This window comes from Eriocheir sinensis, unplaced genomic scaffold (genome assembly GCF_024679095.1).
Source record: "Eriocheir sinensis breed Jianghai 21 unplaced genomic scaffold, ASM2467909v1 Scaffold844, whole genome shotgun sequence".
In the NCBI taxonomy this organism is placed as follows: domain Eukaryota; kingdom Metazoa; phylum Arthropoda; class Malacostraca; order Decapoda; family Varunidae; genus Eriocheir; species Eriocheir sinensis.
In genome coordinates, this window is record NW_026112213.1 from 23697 (window position 1) to 42902 (window position 19206).

Genomic DNA, 19206 nt, shown 5'->3' on the forward strand with positions numbered 1-19206 from the left:
AGATAGAGAGAAATGATGAACTGTGAGGTAAAGACAGAACACACAGAGATAAGAGAGACAGAACTAGACATAATTAAGGCAAGAATTATGAGATAGAGAGAAATGATGAACTGTGAGGTAAAGACAGAACACAGAGATAAGAGAGAGACAGAACTAGACATAATTAAGGCAAGAGTTATGAGATAGAGAGAAATGATGAACTGTGAGGTAAAGACAGAACACACAGAGACAGAACTAGACATAAGGCAAGAGTTATGAGATAGAGAGAAATGATGATCTGTGAGGTAAAGACAGAACACACAAAGAGAGACAGAACTAGACATAAGGCAAGAGTTATGAGATAGAGAGAAATGATGATCTGTGAGGTAAAGACAGAACACACAGAGACAGAACTAGACATAAGGCAAGAGTTATGAGATAGAGAGAAATGATGAACTGTGAGGTAAAGACAGAACACACAAAGAGAGACAGAACTAGACATAAGGCAAGAGTTATGAGATAGAGAGAAATGATGAACTGTGAGGTAAAGACAGAACACACAAAGAGAGACAGAACTAGACATAATTAAGGCAAGAATTATGAGATAGAGAGAAATGATGAACTGTGAGGTAAAGACAGAACACACAAAGAGAGACAGAACTAGACAGGAGGCAAGAATTATGAGATACAGAGAAATGATGAACTGTGAGGTAAAGACAGAACACACAAAGAGAGACAGAACTAGACATAAGAAATGATGAACTGTGAGGTAAAGACAGAACACATAAGAGACAGAACTAGACATAATTAAGGCAAGAATTATGAGATAGAGAGAAATGATGAACTGTGAGGTAAAGACAGAACACACAGAGACAAGAGAGACAGAACTACACATAAGGCAAAAATTATGAGATAGAGAGAAATGATGAACTGTGAGGTAAAGACAGAACACACAGAGATAAGAGAGAGACAGAACTAGACATAATTAAGGCAACAATTATGAGATAGAGAGAAATGATGAACTGTGAGGTAAAGACAGAACACACAGAGATAAGAGAGACAGAACTATTATAAAGAGGAGTGGGAGAAAGAATTTATATTAGAGTTGGCTGACGATTATAAGTGTATCTTGGTATGTAAGGAAAATTGTGTACAGGTGTGCGAGAGCCACTATGAGGAACAGCTGGCTGGGATGATTTAGAGAGAGCGATCGAGGATTAATTAAAAAGATGAGAGGGCAATCAAGATATATATATGAGGAAGAATGAATTAACTGTGAGGTAAAGACAGAACATTTGAAACATTTAAAACATTTGAAACATTTCTTAATAGCCCATTAGGTACAGTTACATATGTTTTTTCATGTATTGTTAGAGGCCAGCCTTTACATAACACACAGAGATAAGAGAGAGACAGAACGAGACAAGGCTATCTCGACCGGTAGGCGCTGTATCGCAATTTCGAGACCAGAAATGGCTTTGCTGTGACGTACTCTCCCAGGAAAGTCCCCATTTGCAAGGAAATAGCCCCAATAACGTAGATAGGTTACCAGAATTTGCTCGAAAACCCACACGTACGTTACGCCTCCTGCTGTATGGAGACCTTGACCAGGGATTTTATGTACCGCCCAAAAAAAGTTATAAATCGGGTTCTAATGTGTGTTCTCTTAGGGCGGTATTGCAAGACTTTCGCTTCTCACATTACGTATTCATAAAGGTCAAAGAGGGGGTCAATTGGGTTCTCATGAGTGTTTCTACAGGTTCATGGTACAGAGGAGGGGTCACACTACCACCAGGGTCATAGAACTACTCCTGGAAATGCCCTCAACTCCTATGAAAGCCTTGTCAAATAGGTGTTTCTTCAGGTTCATGGTACAGAGGAGGGGTCACACTACCACCAGGGTCATAGAACTACTACTGGAAATGCCCTAAACTCCTATGAAAGCCTTGTCAAATAGGTGTTTCTTCAGGTTCATGGTACAGAGGAGGGGTCACACTACCACCAGGGTCATAGAACTACTCCTGGAAATGCCCTAAACTCCTATGAAAGCCTTGTCAAATAGGTGTTTCTTCAGGTTCATGGTACAGAGGAAGGGTCACACTACCACCAGGGTCATAGAACTACTCCTGGAAATGCCCTAAACTCCTATGAAAGCCTTGTCAAATAGGTGTTTCTTCAGGTTCATGGTACAGAGGAGGTGTCACACAACCACCAGGGTCATAAAACTACTACTGGAAATGCCCTCAACTCCTATGAAAGCCTTGTCAAATTCAGGTTCATGGAAATGCCATCAACTCCTATGAAAGCCTTGTCAAATAGGTGTTTCTTCAGGTTCATGGTACAGAGGAAGGGTCACACTACCACCAGGGTCATAGAACTACTCCTGGAAATGCCCTCAACTCCTATGAAAGCCTTGTCAAATAGGTGTTTCTTCAGGTTCATGGTACAGAGGAGGGGTCACACTACCACCAGGGTCATAGAACTACTACTGGAAATGCCCTAAACTCCTATGAAAGCCTTGTCAAATAGGTGTTTCTTCAGGTTCATGGTACAGAGGAGGGGTCACACTACCACCAGGGTCATAGAACTACTACTGGAAATGCCCTAAACTCCTATGAAAGCCTTGTCAAATAGGTGTTTCTTCAGGTTCATGGTACAGAGGAGGGGTCACACTACCACCAGGGTCATAGAACTACTCCTGGAAATGCCCTCAACTCCTATGAAAGCCTTGTCAAATAGGTGTTCCTTCAGGTTCATGGTACAGAGGAGGGGTCACACTACCACCAGGGTCATAAAACTACCCCTGGAAATATCCACAACTCTGACGAAAACCTTATCAAAGAGATATTCTAAGTATATACATTCATAAGTATATACATACGCCACATGCTGCCCTCCCGGAGCTCATCTTTAATCCTAGAATCTAGAGTCCGGGTTGATAGGTGGTCTTCTGGACAGCATGTGGGTAGTTTTAAGCCACTCGGCGGCGGCTGAAAAATCCCAGCTTGGTGGCACCGGGCGGGGATTGAACTCGCGTTGTCCCGAATGTGGCGCCATCATGCTATCCACTCAGCCACCGCCTCCCCCACTGCTCCGTCCATGGTAGTGTTGCCCACATGGGTCACCTCAGCGCAGGTAGGACAAGGCTTCTTCACCATGGACGGGCTTGTCAACCTGGTGGAGAGAGAGGTAGGTTAGGGTAGCTTAGGGTAGGGTAAGGTAGGTTAGGTAAGGAGGAGAGGCTAGATTTGGCAGGGAGGGAGAGATATGGCAGGGACACAGGCATGGAGAGAGTGATTTGGCAGGGACAGAGGCAGGGAGAGGGAAATATTTGGCAGAGACATGTAAAGAGAGCAGGGGAGGACACAGTGCTGGGAGTTTTAGTAGAGGACCTGGAAACAGTGCTCAGAAGGGAAAGACTCCGATGGTTTGGACATGTAAAGAGAGCAGGGGAGGACACAGTGCTGGGAGTTTTAGTAGAGGACCTGGAAACAGTGCTCAGAAGGGAAAGACTCCGATGGTTTGGACATGTAAAGAGAGCAGGGGAGGACACAGTGCTGGGAGTTTTAGTAGAGGACCTGGAAACAGTGCTCAGAAGGGAAAGACTCCAATGGTTTGGACATGTAAAGAGAGCAGGGGAGGACACAGTGCTGGGAGTTTTAGTAGAGGACCTGGAAACAGTGCTCAGAAGGGAAAGACTCCGATGGTTTGGACATGTAAAGAGAGCAGGGGAGGATACAGTGCTGGGAGTGTTGGAGAGATTGGAGGTAGAAGGAAGGAGACCAGTTGGTAGACCTAGGAAAACATGGAGAAGGTGTGTACAGGAAGACTTGGCACTGATGGGATTGGATGAGCATTGGGCAGAAGACAGAGTAGAATGGAGGTAGAAGGAAGGAGACCAGTTGGTAGACCTAGGAAAACATGGAGAAGGTGTGTACAGGAAGACTTGGGATTGATAGGACTGTATAAGCATTGGGCGGAAGACAGAGTAGAATGGAGGAGAGCCATAAAGCGTCCAACCGCTCAGGAAGATTGAATTAAATGGACCTTAACCTAAATAATGATGATAATGACATTGTACTTACCAGGGATTGAGTGGTCATAGTAGTAGTAGCAGTAGTATCACCGATCAGCTGTCATGGAAGTACTATATAAGGGATTCAATAGTACACATAGTAGCAGTATAGAGGATTTAATAGTACACATATCAGTATAGAGGATAGTAATAGTAATAGTAGTAGTAGTAGTCTCAGCGATCTCCTTGAGTCCGTCGTCAATGTAGATGCCGTTCCCCACCTCCACCACCTTAGTAACATTGATGTGGCCGAGGTCAACAACATCCGCCGAGCACATCTCATAGAACTCCTTGTCCGTTGCGAGCTTGACCCAGCCGCCAACCTTCCGCCAGCTCGATCTCCGCTGACGCTCCCTGGGAAAGGTCAGGTCAGGTTAGGTTAGGTCGCGAGAGGTCATGGTGGGGTCAAACGAGGGTGGGTTATGTTTTAGGAGGCAAGTAAAGAAATGGAAAAATCACTGGGCTATTTTTTTATATATATATTTTTTTGTGTGTGTGTGTGTGTGTGTGTGTGTGTGTGTGTGTGTGTGTGTGTGTGTGTGTGTGTGTGTGTGTGTGTGTGTGTGTGTGTAGTGGAAGGCAGGGTACAGGGTTCCTCTCAAACCTCTCAAGACCTTACAAGACCTTCATCAGTCCATTACCTGGCTATTAAATGTGGTGCAGGACTTCAGTAGTAATACAAACCTTACCTTTCAAGACCTTCATCAGTCCATTACCTGGCTATTAAATGTGGTGCAGGACTTCAGTAGTAATACAAACCTTACCTTTCAAGACCTTTATCAGTCCATTACACAATATTAAATACAGTGTAGAGCTTCAAGATTCTCTATTAGTTTCTCTTTGCATTTTTTCCCTTTCCAATCTCCCTTTCTCTCTTACTGGCTCCCATTCCCTTTCCATCCCCAACATTCCCTTACAAATACCACAAGATAAACACCCCACTATCTATCACAGAGGCAGAGAAAGGCATGGGAGTGTTACGCTACCAGGCTACCAGTGAAGGCCAAATACGTGCCAACCACAGCGGATTTGGTTAATGTGGAGCAGCGCTGAGGTAAATTCTTCTCACCCAACCCTTGCTTTTGTTAGGTAACCAAATACTTCCTGATACTATTTAAACATACATAATTAAGGCAACAATTATGAGATACAGAGAAATGATGAACTGTGAGGTAAAGACAGAACACACAAAGAGAGACAGAACTAGACATAAGGCAAGAGTTATGAGATAGAGAGAAATGATGAACTGTGAGGTAAAGACAGAACACACAAAGAGAGACAGAACTAGACAGGAGGCAAGAGTTATGAGATAGAGAGAAATGATGATCTGTGAGGTAAAGACAGAACACACAAAGAGAGACAGAACTAGACAGGAGGCAAGAGTTATGAGATAGAGAGAAATGATGATCTGTGAGGTAAACACATAACACACAAGAGACAGAACTAGACATAAGGCAAGAGTTATGAGATACAGAGAAATGATGATCTGTGAGGTAAAGACAAAACACACAAAGAGAGACAGAACTAGACATAATTAAGGCAAGAGTTATGAGATAGAGAAATGATGAACTGTGAGGCAAAGACAGAACACACAAAGAGAGACAGAACTAGACATAAGGCAAGAGTTATGAGATAGAGAGAAATGATGATCTGTGAGGTAAAGACAGAACACACAAAGAGAGACAGAACTAGACAGGAGGCAAGAGTTATGAGATACAGAGAAATGATGAACCGTGAGGTAAAGACAGAACACACAAAGAGAGACAGAACTAGACAGGAGGCAAGAGTTATGAGATAGAGAAATGATGATCTGTGAGGTAAAGACAGAACACACAAGAGAGACAGAACTAGACAGGAGGCAGTTTTGAGAGAGAGAAATGATGATCTGTGAGGTAAAGACAGAACACACAGAGACAGAACTAGACAGGAGGCAAGAGTTATGAGATAGAGAAATGATGATCTGTGAGGTAAAGACAGAACACACAGAGACAGAACTAGACAGGAGGCAAGAGTTATGAGATAGAGAAATGATGAACTGTGAGGTAAAGACAGAACACACAAAGAGAGACAGAACCAGACATAAGGCAAGAGTTATGAGATAGAGAGAAATAATGATCTGTGAGGTAAAGACAGAACACAGAGATAAGAGAGACAGAACTAGACATTAGGCAAGAGTTATGAGATAGAGAAATGATGATCTGTGAGGTAAAGACAGAACACACAAAGAGAGACAGAACTTGACATAATTAAAGGCAACAATTGTAGATAGAGAAATGATGAACTGTGAGGTAAAGACAGAACACACAAAGATAAGAGAGACGTACAGAACTAGACATAAGGCAAGAGTTATGAGATAGAGAGAAATGATGATCTGTGAGGTAAAGACAGAACACACAAAGAGAGACAGAACTAGACATAAGGCAACAATTATGAGATAGAGAAATGATGATCTGTGAGGTAAAGACAGAACACACAAAGAGAGACAGAACTAGACATAAGGCAACAATTATGAGATAGAGAAATGATGAACTGTGAGGTAAGGACAGAACACACAAAGAGAGACAGAACTTGACATAAGGCAAGAGTTATGAGATAGAGAGAAATGATGATCTGTGAGGTAAAGACAGAACACACAAAGAGAGACAGAACTAGACATAAGGCAAGAGTTATGAGATAGAGAGAAATTATGAACTGTGAGGTAAAGACAGAACACACAAAGAAACAGAACTAGACATAAGGCAAGAGTTATGAGATAGAGAGAAATGTTGATCTGTGAGGTAAAGACAGAACACACAAAGAGAGACAGAACTACACATAAGGCAAGAGTTATGAGATAGAGAAATTATGAACTGTGAGGTAAGGACAGAACACACAGAGAGAGACAGAACTAGACATAAGGCAAGAATTATGAGATACAGAGAAATGATGAACTGTGAGGTAAAGACAGAACACACAAAGAGAGACAGAACTAGACAGGAGGCAAGAGTTATGAGATAGAGAGAAATGATGATCTGTGAGGTAAAGACAGAACACACAAAGAGAGACAGAACTAGACAGGAGGCAAGAGTTATGAGATAGAGAGAAATGATGATCTGTGAGGTAAAGACAGAACACACAAAGAGACAGAACTAGACATTAGGCAAGAGTTATGAGATAGAGAGAAATGATGATCTGTGAGGTAAAGACAGAACACACAGAGATAAGAGAGACAGAACTAGACATAAGGCAAGAGTTATGAGATACAGAGAAATGATGATCTGTGAGGTAAAGACAGAACACACAAAGAGACAGAACTAGACAGGAGGCAAGAGTTATGAGATAGAGAGAAATGATGATCTGTGAGGTAAAGACAGAACACACAAAGAGACAGAACTAGACATAAGGCAACAATTATGAGATAGAGAAATGATGAACTGTGAGGTAAGGACAGAACACACAAAGAGAGACAGAACTTGACATAAGGCAAGAGTTATGAGATAGAGAGAAATGATGATCTGTGAGGTAAAGACAGAACACACAAAGAGAGACAGAACTAGACAGGAGGCAAGAATTATGAGATAGAGAGAAATGATGAACTGTGAGGTAAAGACAGAACACACAAAGAGAGACAGAACTAGACAGGAGGCAAGAGTTATGAGATAGAGAGAAATGATGAACTGTGAGGTAAAGACAGAACACACAGAGATAAGAGAGACAGAACTAGACAGGAGGCAAGAATTATGAGATAGAGAGAAATGATGAACTGTGAGGTAAAGACAGAACACACAAAGAGAGACAGAACTAGACAGGAGGCAAGAGTTATGAGATGAGAAATGATGATCTGTGAGGTAAAGACAGAACACACAAAGAGACAGAACTAGAGAGGAGGCAATAATTATGAGATAGAGAGAAATGATGATCTGTGAGGTAAAGACAGAACACACAAAGAGAGACAGAACTAGACAGGAGGCAAGAGTTATGAGATAGAGAAATGATGATCTGTGAGGTAAAGACAGAACACACAAAGAGAGACAGAACTAGACAGGAGGCAAGAGTTATGAGATAGAGAGAAATGATGATCTGTGAGGTAAAGACAGAACACACAAAGAGAGACAGAACTAGACATAATTAAGGCAACAATTATGAGATACAGAGAAATGATGAACTGTGAGGTAAAGACAGAACACACAAAGAGAGACAGAACTAGACAGGAGGCAAGAGTTATGAGATAGAGAGAAATGATGATCTGTGAGGTAAAGACAGAACACACAGAGAGAGACAGAACTAGACAGGAGGCAAGAGTTATGAGATACAGAGAAATGATGAACTGTGAGGTAAAGACAGAACACACAAAGAGAGACAGAACTAGACAGGAGGCAAGAGTTATGAGATAGAGAGAAATGATAACTGTGAGGTAAAGACAGAACACACAAAGATTGAGACAGAACTATAGACAGGAGGCAAGAATTATGAGATAGAGAGAAATGATGAACTGTGAGGTAAAGACAGAACACACAAAGAGAGACAGAACCAGACATAAGGCAAGAGTTATGAGATACAGAGAAATGATGATCTGTGAGGTAAAGACAGAACACACAAAGAGAGACAGAACTAGACATAAGGCAAGAGTTATGAGATAGAGAGAAATGATGATCTGTGAGGTAAAGACAGAACACACAGAGATAAGAGAGACAGAACTATTATAAAGAGGAGTGGGAGAAAGAATTTATATTAGAGTTGGCTGACGATTAGAAGTGTATCTTGGTATGTACAGAAAATTGTGTACAGGTGTGCGAGAGCCACTATGAGGAACAGCTGGCTGGGATGATTTAGAGAGAGCGATCGAGGATTAATTAAAAAGATGAGAGGGCAATCAAGATATATATATGAGGAAGAATGAATTAACTGTGAGGTAAAGACAGAACATTTGAAACATTTAAAACATTTGAAACATTTCTTAATAGCCCATTAGGTACAGTTACATATGTTTTTGCATGTATTGTTAGAGGCCAGCCTTTACATAACACAGAGATAAGAGAGAGACAGAACGAGATACAAGGCTATCTCGACCGGTAGGCGCTGTATCACAATTTTGAGACCAGAAATGGCTTTGCCGTGATGTACTCTCCCAGGAAAGTCCCCATTTGCATGGAAATAGCCCCAATAACGCAGATAGGTTTCCAGATTTTGCTCGAAAACCCACACATACGTTACACCTCCTGCTGTATGGAGACCTTGAGCAGGGATTTTATGTACCGCCCAAAAAAGTTATAAATCGGGTTCTAATGAGTGTTCTCTAAGGGCGGTATTGCAAGACACCTTCGCTTCTCACATTACGTATTCATAAAGGTCAAAGAGGGGGTCAATTGGGTTCTCATGAGTGTTTCTACAGGTTCATGGTACAGAGGAAGGGTCACACTACCACCAGGGTCATAGAACTACTCCTGGAAATGCCCTCAACTCCTATGAAAGCCTTGTCAAATAGGTGTTTCTTCAGGTTCATGACAGAGGAGGGGTCACACTACCACCAGGGTCATAGAACTACTACTGGAAATGCCCTCAACTCCTATGAAATCCTTGTCAAATAGGTTTTTCATCATGTTCATTACAGAGGAGGGTTCACACTACCACTAGGGTCATAGAACTACTACTGGAAATGCCCTCAACTCCTATGAAAGCCTTGTCAAATAGGTGTTTCTTCAGGTTCATGGTACAGAGGAGGGTCACACTACCACCAGGGTCATGGAACTACTCCTGGAAATGCCCTCAACTCCTATGAAAGCCTTGTCAAATAGGTGTTTCTTCAGGTTCATGGTACAGAGGAGGGTCACACTACCACCAGGGTCATAGAACTACTCCTGGAAGTGCCCTCAACTCCTATGAAAGCCTTGTCAAATAGGTGTTTCTTCAGGTTCATGGTACAGAGGAGGGGTCACACTACCACCAGGGTCATAGAACTACTCCTGGAAATGCCCTCAACTCCTATGAAAGCCTTGTCAAATAGGTGTTTCTTCAGGTTCATGGTACAGAGGACGGGTCACACTACCACCAGGGTCATAGAACTACTCCTGGAAATGCCCTCAACTCCTATGAAAGCCTTGTCAAATAGGTGTTTCTTCAGGTTCATGGTACAGAGGAGGGGTCACACTACCACCAGGGTCATAGAACTACTCCTGGAAATGCCCTCAACTCCTATGAAAGCCTTGTCAAATAGGTGTTTCTTCAGGTTCATGGTACAGAGGAGGGGTCACACTACCACCAGGGTCATAGAACTACTACTGGAAATGCCCTCAACTCCTATGAAAGCCTTGTCAAATAGGTGTTTCTTCAGGTTCATGGTACAGAGGAAGGGTCACACTACCACCAGGGTCATAGAACTACTCCTGGAAATGCCCTCAACTCCTATGAAAGCCTTGTCAAATAGGTGTTTCTTCAGGTTCATGACAGAGGAGGGTCACACTACCACCAGGGTCATAGAACTACTCCTGAAATGCCCTCAACTCCTATGAAAGCCTTGTCAAATAGGTGTTTCTTCAGGTTCATGGTACAGAGGAGGGGTCACACTACCACCAGGGTCATAGAACTGCTACTGGAAATGCCCTCAACTCCTATGAAAGCCTTGTCAAATAGGTGTTTCTACAGGTTCATGACAGAGGAGGGGTCACACTACCACCAGGGTCATAGAACTACTACTGGAAATGCCCTCAACTCCTATGAAGGCCTTGTCAAATAGGTGTTTCTTCAGGTTCATGACAGAGGAGGGTCACACTACCACCAGGGTCATAGAACTACTACTGGAAATGCCCTCAACTCCTATGAAAGCCTTGTCAAATAGGTGTTTCTTCAGGTTCATGGTACAGAGGAGGGGTCACACTACCACCAGGGTCATAGAACTACTCCTGGAAATGCCCTCAACTCCTATGAAAGCCTTGTCAAATAGGTGTTTCTTCAGGTTCATGGTACAGAGGAGGGTCACACTACCACCAGGGTCATAGAACTACTACTGAAATGCCCTCAACTCCTATGAAAGCCTTGTCAAATAGGTGTTTCTTCAGGTTCATGGTACAGAGGAGGGTCACACTACCACCAGGGTCATAGAACTACTGGAAATGCCCTCAACTCCTATGAAAGCCTTGTCAAATAGGTGTTTCTTCAGGTTCATGACAGAGGAGGGTCACACTACCACCAGGGTCATAGAACTACTCCTGGAAATGCCCTCAACTCCTATGAAAGCCTTGTCAAATAGGTGTTTCTTCAGGTTCATGGTACAGAGGAGGGGTCACACTACCACCAGGGTCATAGAACTGCTACTGGAAATGCCCTCAACTCCTATGAAAGCCTTGTCAAATAGGTGTTTCTACAGGTTCATGACAGAGGAGGGGTCACACTACCACCAGGGTCATAGAACTACTACTGGAAATGCCCTCAACTCCTATGAAGGCCTTGTCAAATAGGTGTTTCTTCAGGTTCATGACAGAGGAGGGGTCACACTACCACCAGGGTCATAGAACTACTACTGGAAATGCCCTCAACTCCTATGAAAGCCTTGTCAAATAGGTGTTTCTTCAGGTTCATGGTACAGAGGAGGGGTCACACTACCACCAGGGTCATAGAACTACTCCTGGAAATGCCCTCAACTCCTATGAAAGCCTTGTCAAATAGGTGTTTCTTCAGGTTCATGGTACAGAGGAGGGGTCACACTACCACCAGGGTCATAGAACTACTACTGGAAATGCCCTCAACTCCTATGAAAGCCTTGTCAAATAGGTGTTTCTTCAGGTTCATGGTACAGAGGAGGGGTCACACTACCACCAGGGTCATAGAACTACTCCTGGAAATGCCATAAACTCCTATGAAAGCCTTGTCAAATAGGTGTTTCTTCAGGTTCATGGTACAGAGGAGGGGTCACACTACCACCAGGGTCATAGAACTACTACTGGAAATGCCCTCAACTCCTATGAAAGCCTTGTCAAATAGGTGTTTCTTCAGGTTCATGGTACAGAGGAGGGGTCACACTACCACCAGGGTCATAGAACTACTACTGGAAATGCCCTCAACTCCTATGAAGGCCTTGTCAAATAGGTGTTTCTTCAGGTTCATGACAGAGGAGGGGTCACACTACCACCAGGGTCATAGAACTACTACTGGAAATGCCCTCAACTCCTATGAAAGCCTTGTCAAATAGGTGTTTCTTCAGGTTGATGGTACAGAGGAGGGGTCACACTACCACCAGGGTCATAGAGCTACTACTGGAAATGCCCTCAACTCCTATGAAAGCCTTGTCAAATAGGTGTTTCTTCAGGTTCATGGTACAGAGGAGGGGTCACACTACCACCAGGGTCATAGAACTACTCCTGGAAATGCCCTCAACTCCTATGAAAGCCTTGTCAAATAGGTGTTTCTTCAGGTTCATGGTACAGAGGAGGGGTCACACTACCACCAGGGTCATAGAACTGCTACTGGAAATGCCCTCAACTCCTATGAAAGCCTTGTCAAATAGGTGTTTCTACAGGTTCATGACAGAGGAGGGGTCACACTACCACCAGGGTCATAGAACTACTACTGGAAATGCCCTCAACTCCTATGAAAGCCTTGTCAAATAGGTGTTTCTTCAGGTTCATGGTACAGAGGAGGGGTCACACTACCACCAGGGTCATAGAACTACTCCTGGAAATGCCCTCAACTCCTATGAAAGCCTTGTCAAATAGGTATTTCTTCAGGTTCATGGTACAGAGGAGGGGTCACACTACCACCAGGGTCATAGAACTACTACTGGAAATGCCCTCAACTCCTATGAAAGCCTTGTCAATTAGGTGTTTCTTCAGGTTCATGACAAAGGAGGGGTCACACTACCACCAGGGTCATAGAACTACTCCTGGAAATGCCCTAAACTCCTATGAAAGCCTTGTCAAATAGGTGTTTCTTCAGGTTCATGGTACAGAGGAGGGGTCACACTACCACCAGGGTCATAGAACTACTACTGGAAATGCCCTCAACTCCTATGAAGGCCTTGTCAAATAGGTGTTTCTTCAGGTTCATGACAGAGGAGGGGTCACACTACCACCAGGGTCATAGAACTACTACTGGAAATGCCCTCAACTCCTATGAAAGCCTTGTCAAATAGGTGTTTCTTCAGGTTCATGGTACAGAGGAAGGGTCACACTACCACCAGGGTCATAGAACTACTCCTGGAAATGCCCTCAATGCCTATGAAAGCCTTGTCAAATAGGTGTTTCTTCAGGTTCATGGTACAGAGGAGGGGTCACACTACCACCAGGGTCATAGAACTACTACTGGAAATGCCCTCAACTCCTATGAAAGCCTTGTCAAATAGGTGTTTCTTCAGGTTCATGGTACAGAGGATGTTACACACTACCACCAGGGTCATAGAACTACTCCTGGAAATGCCCTCAACTCCTATGAAAGCCTTGTCAAATAGGTGTTTCTTCAGGTTCATGGTACAGAGGAGGGGTCACACTACCACCAGGGTCATAGAACTACTCCTGGAAATGCCCTCAACTCCTATGAAAGCCTTGTCAAATAGGTGTTTCTTCAGGTTGATGGTACAGAGGAGGGGTCACACTACCACCAGGGTCATAGAGCTACTACTGGAAATGCCCTCAACTCCTATGAAAGCCTTGTCAAATAGGTGTTTCTTCAGGTTCATGGTACAGAGGAGGTCACACTACCACCAGGGTCATAGAACTACTCCTGGAAATGCCCTCAACTCCTATGAAAGCCTTGTCAAATAGGTGTTTCTTCAGGTTCATGGTACAGAGGAGGGGTCACACTACCACCAGGGTCATAGAACTGCTACTGGAAATGCCCTCAACTCCTATGAAAGCCTTGTCAAATAGGTGTTTCTACAGGTTCATGACAGAGGAGGGGTCACACTACCACCAGGGTCATAGAACTACTACTGGAAATGCCCTCAACTCCTATGAAAGCCTTGTCAAATAGGTGTTTCTTCAGGTTCATGGTAAAGAGGAGGGTCACACTACCACCAGGGTCATAGAACTACTCCTGGAAATGCCTCAACTCCTATGAAAGCCTTGTCAAATAGGTATTTCTTCAGGTTCATGGTACAGAGGAGGGGTCACACTACCACCAGGGTCATAGAACTACTACTGGAAATGCCCTCAACTCCTATGAAAGCCTTGTCAATTAGGTGTTTCTTCAGGTTCATGACAAAGGAGGGGTCACACTACCACCAGGGTCATAGAACTACTCCTGGAAATGCCCTAAACTCCTATGAAAGCCTTGTCAAATAGGTGTTTCTTCAGGTTCATGGTACAGAGGAGGGGTCACACTACCACCAGGGTCATAGAACTACTACTGGAAATGCCCTCAACTCCTATGAAGGCCTTGTCAAATAGGTGTTTCTTCAGGTTCATGACAGAGGAGGGGTCACACTACCACCAGGGTCATAGAACTACTACTGGAAATGCCCTCAACTCCTATGAAAGCCTTGTCAAATAGGTGTTTCTTCAGGTTCATGGTACAGAGGAAGGGTCACACTACCACCAGGGTCATAGAACTACTCCTGGAAATGCCCTCAATGCCTATGAAAGCCTTGTCAAATAGGTGTTTCTTCAGGTTCATGGTACAGAGGAGGGGTCACACTACCACCAGGGTCATAGAACTACTACTGGAAATGCCCTCAACTCCTATGAAAGCCTTGTCAAATAGGTGTTTCTTCAGGTTCATGGTACAGAGGAGGGGTCACACTACCACCAGGGTCATAGAACTACTCCTGGAAATGCCCTCAACTCCTATGAAAGCCTTGTCAAATAGGTGTTTCTTCAGGTTCATGGTACAGAGGAGGGGTCACACTACCACCAGGGTCATAGAACTACTCCTGGAAATGCCCTCAACTCCTATGAAAGCCTTGTCAAATAGGTGTTTCTTCAGGTTCATGGTACAGAGGAGGGGTCACACTACCACCAGGGTCATAGAACTACTGGAAATGCCTCAACTCCTATGAAAGCCTTGTCAAATAGGTGTTTCTTCAGGTTCATGGTACAGAGGAGGGGTCACACTACCACCAGGGTCATAGAACTACTCCTGGAAATGACCTCAACTCCTATGAAAGCCTTGTCAAATAGGTGTTTCTTCAGGTTCATGACAGAGGAGGGGTCACACTACCACCAGGGTCATAGAACTACTCCTGGAAATGCCCTCAACTCCTATGAAAGCCTTGTCAAATAGGTGTTTCTTCAGGTTCATGGTACAGAGGAGGGGTCACACTACCACCAGGGTCATAGAACTGCTACTGGAAATGCCCTCAACTCCTATGAAAGCCTTGTCAAATAGGTGTTTCTACAGGTTCATGACAGAGGAGGGGTCACACTACCACCAGGGTCATAGAACTACTACTGGAAATGCCCTCAACTCCTATGAAGGCCTTGTCAAATAGGTGTTTCTTCAGGTTCATGACAGAGGAGGGGTCACACTACCACCAGGGTCATAGAACTACTAGTGGAAATGCCCTCAACTCCTATGAAGGCCTTGTCAAATAGGTGTTTCTTCAGGTTCATGACAGAGGAGGGGTCACACTACCACCAGGGTCATAGAGCTACTACTGGAAATGCCCTCAACTCCTATGAAAGCCTTGTCAAATAGGTGTTTCTTCAGGTTCATGGTACAGAGGAGGGGTCACACTACCACCAGGGTCATAGAACTACTCCTGGAAATGCCCTCAACTCCTATGAAAGCCTTGTCAAATAGGTGTTTCTTCAGGTTCATGGTACAGAGGAGGGGTCACACTACCACCAGGGTCATAGAACTGCTACTGGAAATGCCCTCAACTCCTATGAAAGCCTTGTCAAATAGGTGTTTCTTCAGGTTCATGACAGAGGAGGGTCACACTACCACCAGGGTCATAGAACTACTACTGGAAATGCCCTCAACTCCTATGAAAGCCTTGTCAAATAGGTGTTTCTTCAGGTTCATGGTACAGAGGAGGGGTCACACTACCACCAGGGTCATAGAACTACTCCTGGAAATGCCCTCAACTCCTATGAAAGCCTTGTCAAATAGGTATTTCTTCAGGTTCATGGTACAGAGGAGGGGTCACACTACCACCAGGGTCATAGAACTACAACTGGAAATTACCTCAACTCCTATGAAAGCCTTGTCAATTAGGTGTTTCTTCAGGTTCATGACAAAGGAGGGGTCACACTACCACCAGGGTCATATAACTACTCCTGGAAATGCCCTCAACTCCTATGAAAGCCTTGTCAAATAGGTGTTTCTTCAGGTTCATGGTACAGAGGAGGGGTCACACTACCACCAGGGTCATAGAACTACTACTGGAAATGCCCTCAACTCCTATGAAAGCCTTGTCAAATAGGTGTTTCTTCAGGTTCATGGTACAGAGGAGGGGTCACACTACCACCAGGGTCATAAAACTACCCCTGGAAATATCCACAACTCCGACGAAAGCCTTATCAAAGAGATATTCTAAGTGTATACATTCATAAGTATATACATACGCCATCTTGCATTGGCTCATGCTGCCCTCCCGGAGCTCATCTTTAATCCTAGAATCTAGTCCGGTTGATAGGTGGTCTTCTGGACAGCATGTGGGTAGTTTTAAGCCACTCGGCGGCGGCTGAAAAATCCCAGCTTGGTGGCACCGGGCAGGGATTGAACTTGCGTTGTCCCGAATGTGGCGCCATCATGCTATCCACTCAGCCACCACCTCCCCCACTGCTCTTCACCATGGACGGGCTTGTCAACCTGGTGGAGAGAGAGGTAGGTTAGGGTAGCTTAGGGTAGGGTAAGGTAGGTTAGGTAAGGAGGAGAGGCTAGATTTGGCAGGGAGGGAGAGATATGGCAGGGACACAGGCAGGGAGAGAGTGATTTGGCAGGGACAGAGGCAGGGAGAGGGAAATATTTGGCAGAGACATGTAAAGAGAGCAGGGGAGGACACATAGCTGGGAGTTTTAGTAGAGGACCTGGAAACAGTGCTCAGAAGGGAAAGACTCCGATGGTTTGGACATGTAAAGAGAGCAGGGGAGGATACAGTGCTGGGAGTTTTAGTAGAGGACCTGGAAACAGTGCTCAGAAGGGAAAGACTCCAATAGTTTGGACATGTAAAGAGAGCAGGGGAGGACACAGTGCTGGGAGTTTTAGTAGAGGACCTGGAAACAGTGCCCAGAAGGGAAGGACTCCGATGGTTTGGACATGTAAAGAGAGCAGGGGAGGACACAGTGCTGGGAGTTTTAGTAGAGGACCTGGAAACAGTGCTCAGAAGGGAAAGACTCCGATGGTTTGGACATGTAAAGAGAGCAGGGGAGGATACAGTGCTGGGAGTTTTAGTAGAGGACCTGGAAACAGTGCTCAGAAGGGAAAGACTCTGATGGTTTGGACATGTAAAGAGAGCAGGGGAGGACACAGTGCTGGGAGTTTTAGTAGAGGACCTGAAAACAGTGCTCAGAAGGGAAAGACTCCGATGGTTTGGACATGTAAAGAGAACAGGGGAGGATACAGTGCTGGAAGTTTTAGTAGAGGACCTGAAAACAGTGCCCAGAAGGGAAAGACTCCGATGGTTTGGACATGTAAAGAGAACAGGGGAGGATACAGTGCTGGAAGTTTTAGTAGAGGACCTGGAAACAGTGCTCAGAAGGGAAAGACTCCAATGGTTTAGACATGTAAAGAGAGCAGGGGAGGACACAGTGCTGGAAGTTTTAGTAGAGGACCTGGAAACAGAGCTCAGAAGGGAAAGACTCTGGACATGTAAAGAGAGCAGGGGAGGACACAGTGCTGGGAGTGTTGGAGAGATTGGAGGTAGAAGGAAGGAGACCAGTTGGTAGACCTAGGAAAACAGGGAGAAGGTGTGTACAGGAAGACTTAGCAGTGGTGGGATTGGATGAGCATTGGGCAGAAGACAGAGCAGAATGGAGGTAGAAGGAAGGAGACCAGTTGGTAGACCTAGGAAAACGTGGAGAAGGTGTGTACAGGAAGACTTGGGATTGATAGGACCGTATAAGCATTGGGCGGAAGACAGAGTAGAATGGAGGAGAGCCATAAAGCGTCCAACCGCTCAGGAAAATTGAATTAAATGGACCTTAACCTAAATAATGATGATAATGACATTGTACTTACCAGGAATTGAGTGGTCATAGTAGTAGTAGTAGTAGTAGTAGTATCAGCTGTCATGGAAGTACTATATAAGGGATTCAATAGTACACATAGTAGCTGTATAGAGGATTTAATAGTACATATATCAGTATAGAGGATAGTAATAGTAATAGTAGTAGTAGTCTCAGCGATCTCCTTGAGTCCGTCGTCAATGTAGATGTAGTCCCACACCTCCACCACCTTAGTAAGATTGATGTGGCTGACGTCAACAACATCCGCCGAGCACATCTCACAGAACTCCTTGTCCGGGGCGAGCTTGACCCAGCCGCCAACCTTCAGCCAGCTCGATCTCCGCCGACGCTCCCTGGGAAAGGTCAGGTCAGGTTAGGTTAGGTTGCGAGAGGTCATGGTGGGGTCAAACGAGGGTGGGTTATGTTTAGGAGGCAAGTAAAGAAATGGAAAAATCACTGGGCTATTTTTTTATATGTTTTTTTTTTTTTTTGTGTGTGTGTGTGTGTTTGTGTGTGTGTGTGTGTGTGTGTGTGTGTGTGTGTGTGTGTGTGTGTGTAGTGGAAGGCAGGGTACAGGGTTCCTCTCAAGACCTTTCAAGACCTTCATCAGTCCATTACCTGGCTATTAAATGTGGTGCAGGACTTCAGTAGTAATGCAAACCTTACCTTTCAAGACCTTCATCAGTCCATTACCTGGCTATTAAATGTGGTGCAGGACTTCAGTAGTAATACAAACCTTACCTTTCAAGACCTTCATCAGTCCATTACCTGGCTATTAAATGTGGTGCAGGACTTCAGTAGTAATACAAACCTTACCTTTCAAGACCTTCATCAGTCCATTACCTGGCTATTAAATGTGGTGCAGAACTTTAGTAATACAAACCTTACCTTTCAAGACCTTCATCAGTCCATTACCTGGCTATTAAATGTGGTGCAGGACTTCAGTAGTAATACAAACCTTACCTTTCAAGACCTTCATCAGTCCATTACCTGGCTATTTAATGAGGTGCAGAGCTTCAAGATTCTCTATTAGTTTCTCTTTGCATTTTTTCCCCTTTCCAATCTCCCTTTCTCTCT

At 44.4% G+C, this 19206-nt stretch overlaps 1 long non-coding RNA gene across 3 annotated transcripts in view; it reads right to left on the reverse strand.

Moving 5' to 3' along the window:
• Window positions 1-2869: 2869 nt before the first annotated feature.
• The window catches only part of LOC126994657 (uncharacterized), a 34422-nt gene continuing 18085 nt past the window's right edge, over window positions 2870-19206 (reverse strand). Inside the window, exons 5-7 of one of the 3 annotated variants that reach the window (XR_007749384.1) lie at window positions 18452-18482; window positions 3651-4377; window positions 2870-3557 (exon numbers count right to left, since the gene is read on the reverse strand). This is a non-coding gene — a long non-coding RNA (uncharacterized LOC126994657). Of the gene's footprint in view, window positions 3558-3650; window positions 4409-18308; window positions 18483-19206 lie in introns of those variants that run through there. The other 2 variants (XR_007749382.1, XR_007749381.1) reach the window with 2 other exon arrangements.